General features: G+C 34.2%; 1 protein-coding gene across 1 annotated transcript in view; it reads left to right on the forward strand.

Annotated features, from left to right (window-relative positions):
• Positions 1 to 1,073, forward strand: part of LOC121383233 (shootin-1-like) — a 67,182-nt gene extending 66,109 nt beyond the window's left edge. Inside the window, exon 17 of the mRNA XM_041513125.1 lies at positions 251 to 1,073. The gene's annotated coding sequence lies outside the window, so the exon portion shown is untranslated. The remainder of the gene's footprint in view (positions 1 to 250) is intronic.
• Positions 1,074 to 5,730: the final 4,657 nt, after the last annotated feature.

Here is a 5,730-nt window from a genome sequence, read left to right on the forward strand (position 1 = left end):
TGAAGAGCCAGAAATGAAATTAAAAGAGCTGACAAACTCATTCATATAAAGAATGAATAAATGAACGAATGAATAAATGAATGAATGAATGTTTAACAACACTTAGCACAAAAATACACATCGGCTGTTTCGTGTCAAAAAAGGTTCATACAAAGAACTGATGAACTAACATGACAGATACAAGTCAGTGCAAGTAATCATGTGGTAAGTGAACCTAAAGATTAATAGTAAATTTTTATTTATTCTACAGGGTTTGTTACCGCGGTGACCAGCTGTTGGCCTGCTTGTTCTCACAGTGATGGTGAACTGAAACGCTGATGTTTCCATTCCAAATGGTGTATTCCAGTTGGTGCAGAGTTGTACACAGATGACATCAGATTGTAATATTATAGTAGTTTGTGTCTACTGATTTGTATTGGTGGAGGTGAAGTACGACTGCATCAGAGATTATTAGACAGTAATGGTAGTATGGAGAATAGTATTACCGATAAGTATCAGATTATGTTTATCAGATATGATATTTACTCTTGAGAATTGTGAAGTCTTATTTCTAATAATTTATAATGCATACCTGTTTTTTAAACAGCACATGGACTTTTATTCGTCTCAGAATGTTTACGTTTTTTTCTCTAGGCATTTTTTTAAAAAGTGGGGTTTTTTCAAACCCAACATTTTTAGAATTAGGCTGAAGGGTAGGGACTTCATTATTTTAATAATTATTTTGTTTGTATATATTATATTGAAATACAAGAACTGAATGTGATTTTATTATCATTTGCTGGGTTATAAGAAACAACACGGTTTTAGAAATTGGTCTCTGTATTTTTACATTCTACTTGTATTTTTGTTTCTATTGACTGTCGCCGTCTCAGAATTTTTCACTATTGTTTTGATCCATGTCTCTCCATTTTATGACTAGCTTATGAAAACTACCTTTTGACAGAGCTGCTTATCATCAGCCCCATGAATAATTGCTTTAAATAAATGGTTCTTTTTAAGAATAGCTTCATATTTGAAGAATGTTATTGGAGACCAATGCTCCTCTTCCTCATATTAAAAAAATATTCAGCACTTATGTGGATTCCGATTGTTTATCTTTTCATTGCCATCATGATTTTGCCATTCTAGTTTTGAAATTGTCATTTCTCCCACCTAAAGTTATACATTATACTGTGTGTGCAGGTAAAAAGAGTTCCTTTCTTGTAGAATCTGCATTCCTTTCCCCCACCTTAATGTTAGTTGTTGATGCATACTTTAAAATTGGTATTAAATCGCGTGTTTGCAGGGACCTAGCTTCCATATACGCAGGTACGTAGCATACCTGCGTACCACCTGAGATTACAATTTTTTTAATGTGTGTGTGTGTGGGGGGGGGGGGGGGGCATAGCCAATAGCATTTTATTCCATCGCCGAAAAAGTCTGCGTCCCACCTGAAAATCCCTAGCTAGGCCCCTATGTTTGTAATATTCACATTTTTAGCGTTTTTACTTTAATCGCGAAAATTACACTTGTGCGAATAATTACTAGTCAATGTCTTTAAGAAAAAAAACAAGAAGACAAACGTAACGAGGTACATTTGTTCACAATACTTATAAATACACTACTACCAATATGGCAAAACATTAAACACAAAACAACCAACTGATACATAACATTCGGTATTACATTCATTTGCACTATGCAGTCACCCATGTACAAAGGCGTATGGGCTCCTATTTTTGTAGGGGGTTAGGCTGATTTTGGTCCAAATTAAACAAAAATGTCAGAATATGGATAATAATATTTATTCATATTGGCATTACAGCCAAGTAGCTATATAGGGTTGCAAACAAAATCATTAAGCATTTTTAACTAATTTTGTGGGTAAAATGATGGAAATATATGGTGAATAGGTTTCAGGCAAGCTCTTTTTGTATGAATATCTCTATAATTTTTGCTCGAATTTGAGGATTTGCTCCAGCCCCAGGGGTGGGTGGGGAGTGGGGAGTGGGGGTGGGGGACAGTTACAGAGTCTGCAGTGGGTATAAATAGGTATTAATGATCAGCCATCCTATCAGTCTGTCTTGGAAAGAACTTGCTGGCGATGACAGAGATTGTGCCCATGACAGGCATGGTTAAACAGTTTCCTAAAGGAAGCATGCCAAAAATATCCCATATCAGTACCTATACCCAGTCATTCAATTCAAAACTTAGAAGCATTTGGAGGACAAAACCAATCCTTGACACAATATTTAAAAACTGAATGATAGTAATTGTATTTCTTGATTGGTTCCAGCCAGTGCACCACGACTGGTATATCAAAGGCTGTGGTATGTGCTATCCTGTCCATGGGATGGTGCATATGAAAGATTCCTCTCTAAGACTACGGTATATGACAGAATTACCAAATGGCTGACATCCAATAGCCAATGATTAATAAACCAATGTGCTCTAGTGGTGTCGTTAAACAAAAGAAATTTTAACTTTCTTGACTAGTTAATATTAATATTTTGTCTGTGACATCATTGTGCATACCAGTAATCATGAATAATATTGCGACTGTGTTTTTAATCCTGTTACATTCAGACATCGTTCATAACAGTGCAGTTACCCTCATTTCTTTAAGAAATTAAAAACTCAACGCACACTTTTTTTACATAATGTTTGATATTTTGTTTTGATGTGTTATTGTAGTACAGGCTGTACATTTTTCATGTAACTAAAGGTTAGCTTTATGATAAAATTAACTCCGGGCTATACAGTTTAAATCTCTTTTATTGTATACTTTATATTCTCAATAACAAGTGAAAAAGTGATATTAGGGTGTATACTACCAAAACAAATCCTATAGACGACAATAGTAACATATGTGGCTAAAACTCCTACCTGCAGTGTATCAATCGACATAAATGCCACGGATATAAATACTACCACCCCTCACCCTTAAAGATTTAGAAAAAATTGGGGGTCAAGGTACTATTTGTGAGATAACGTCTATGAATACTCTAGTTCCACACAAAATTAGAGTACTTTTTTTACAGGTACCCCATACATGTTTCAAGCACAAGGCTACTTGACACATTGGTACTAGATGAAATGAAATTGCATTTTTTTTTTACCCAGCAGAAACTTTTTTCTTTTTTTCACAACCAACATATTCACATTTATCAACCACAGGACTTGTGGAGTTCACTTCTCTATCAAAAGTTTGGTGCACCTCGAACTTTGACCCAGCCGGAAGTTATTTGGTTTAGTACTACCATTATTACCCATATGGTTAAAAACACCATGGTTCATATCAAAGTGGTACGTGCCTCTAGAACCTGAGGTGGGGTGTAACACTTCGACGTCATACAACCGTACCGGAATGTAAATCAAACGAGTTCATTGATCTAAACTGTTATTACCTCATACATATTCTATATGACTTCTGATTGTTCAATGTTACATCGTATGATTCCATTTGAGATTATATTGGACTACTCTGTGGTTTTGTGAACCTATAAATTTGGAAGTTGTAGCGTCTTACAGATAACATCATGTTTCATGACATCATAGTGCAATATACCTGTGCTTACTAGATTGCATGGTGCCTTACTGCTTGTAAATGCTTTTTTTATTTTTATTAAATGATTAAAGTAATAAAACAATTATAGCACTGTGATGAGACCGATGTGCTATTTTATGGAGTGCAAAAAATAAATTCGGACCTCGGGCTCCAGCCTCGCTCAGTATTATTAATTTTTGCTCCATAAAATATCACATTAGTCTCATCACAGTGTCATAAAATATCACATTAGTCTCATCACAGTGTCATAAATGTTTAAAATTGATTGTGGGTCATCAGTAGGATGTTAAACTCGCTGCCATTTCATATTATGATCATGTCCCTCATGAAATAATTTTCATCATTCGCTAAAGCTCGTGACAATTGAAAATGATTTCACTAAGGGACATAAACATGACATGAAATGGAAGCTAGTTTAATATTCTACTTTTGCTTTTATACAAATATCACAAACTGTTTTACAAAATATCTATGCTAAACTTTCCAAACTTTATTTTAAAAAACACAAGGATGACATTAGTATTCATACATGTAATGTTTCCAGTATTTCACTATACATTTAGAGAAAATCACTTGTATTGCCACTATTTAATGGTCTAATGCAGCCTATTCAATAATTTTAATAAAACTGAAATAGCCTTTATTGTAAATGAAAACATACTTAATGTCAGTTAACTACAAATTGACAAAACATTTTTTGTTTGGTTTTAACTTTACTTTATTATAAGGTTAACCTGTAACACAGGGGCGATAACTAGTTTATTATAAGGTTAACCTGTAACAGGGGCGATAACTAGTTTATTATAAGGTTAACCTGTAACACAGGGGCGGTAACTAGTTTCAAAATCGTTTAGATTGGCAAGCACAATAAAATGACAGAGTAGCCATGGAACAAAGGTGGTCATTATAGTGAGGTCGGACTATATAAATAAAGTTTAACAGGGTCTGTATACAATACATATACATGTACCATGAAAAATATATAATTTTATGTTTGCTGCTTTACAATTTTATATATTATGCACAAAGCTTGTTCAGTTAAACCAATGTGAATAAAACTTGGTAGGCACATTCTACCCAAAAATCTGATGATGTGTTTTTTTTGTTAATTCAGAAGGCTCTGGAACGGAGGGACACTTGAAATTTAACATTTGCTGAATAGATCATTGTATTTACAAAGTAAAATACACATTTGCATTAAAAGAACTAAGTTAAAGTTTGTTTAACACCAACACCACTAGAGCACATTGATTTATTAATCATCAGCTATTGGATGTCAAACATTTGTTAATTTTGACATATAGTCTTAGAGAGGAAACCCGCTACATTTTTCCATTAGTAGCAAGGGATTTTTTATATGCACCATTCCACAAACAGGATAGCACATATCTTGGCCTTTGATATACCGGTTGTGATGCACTGGCTGGAACGAACAATAGCCACACCCACGGGGATTGATCCTAGATTAACCACGCATCAAGCGAGTGTTTTACAACTCGGCTACACCCTGCCTCTTATGAGATCTAAGAGATGAATGCTGAATAACATCTTGCTGGAAAAATGCTGAGTATGACATCTAGCTGGAGACATGGGGCCTATATGCACTGCGACTGGATAACAATTGTTTTGCTTTTTGTTTAACTGGTACTATATTTAGTATGCAGTTTTATTTTCCAGATAGAAGTGAATTGTTGGGGTTCTAGAGACATTTATTGAGTATTTCAGAACAAGAGACATGCTGGGTATGACTGCTAGATAAGTGAAAGGAGTACAACAATTAATAGAAAGGCTTAATAAAATTGTGTGACCCCCCCCCCCCCCCCCCCCCAAAAAAAAAAACCCAGTAAGGTAAATAATAATTTATTGCCAGATATCACAGATTCATTTATAAAACATGAAATAAATTAATACTGGATAGTCTCTTTTCAACTTCACAATGTGCAACTTCACAACAATAAAAGTATTTTTTATCACTTTAATTGAGTACAATTCACAATCACTGTACTGTATTTTTGTATCACTTCAATTAAGTACAATTCACAATCACTGTACTGTATTTTTGTATCACTTTAATTAAGTACAATTCACAATCACTGTACTGTATTTTTGTATCACTTCAATTAAGTACAATTCACAATCACTGTACTGTATTTTTGTATCACTTCAATTAAGTACAATTCACA

The sequence above is a fragment of the Gigantopelta aegis genome, chromosome 10, assembly GCF_016097555.1.
Source record: "Gigantopelta aegis isolate Gae_Host chromosome 10, Gae_host_genome, whole genome shotgun sequence".
In the NCBI taxonomy this organism is placed as follows: Eukaryota; Metazoa; Mollusca; class Gastropoda; order Neomphalida; family Peltospiridae; genus Gigantopelta; species Gigantopelta aegis.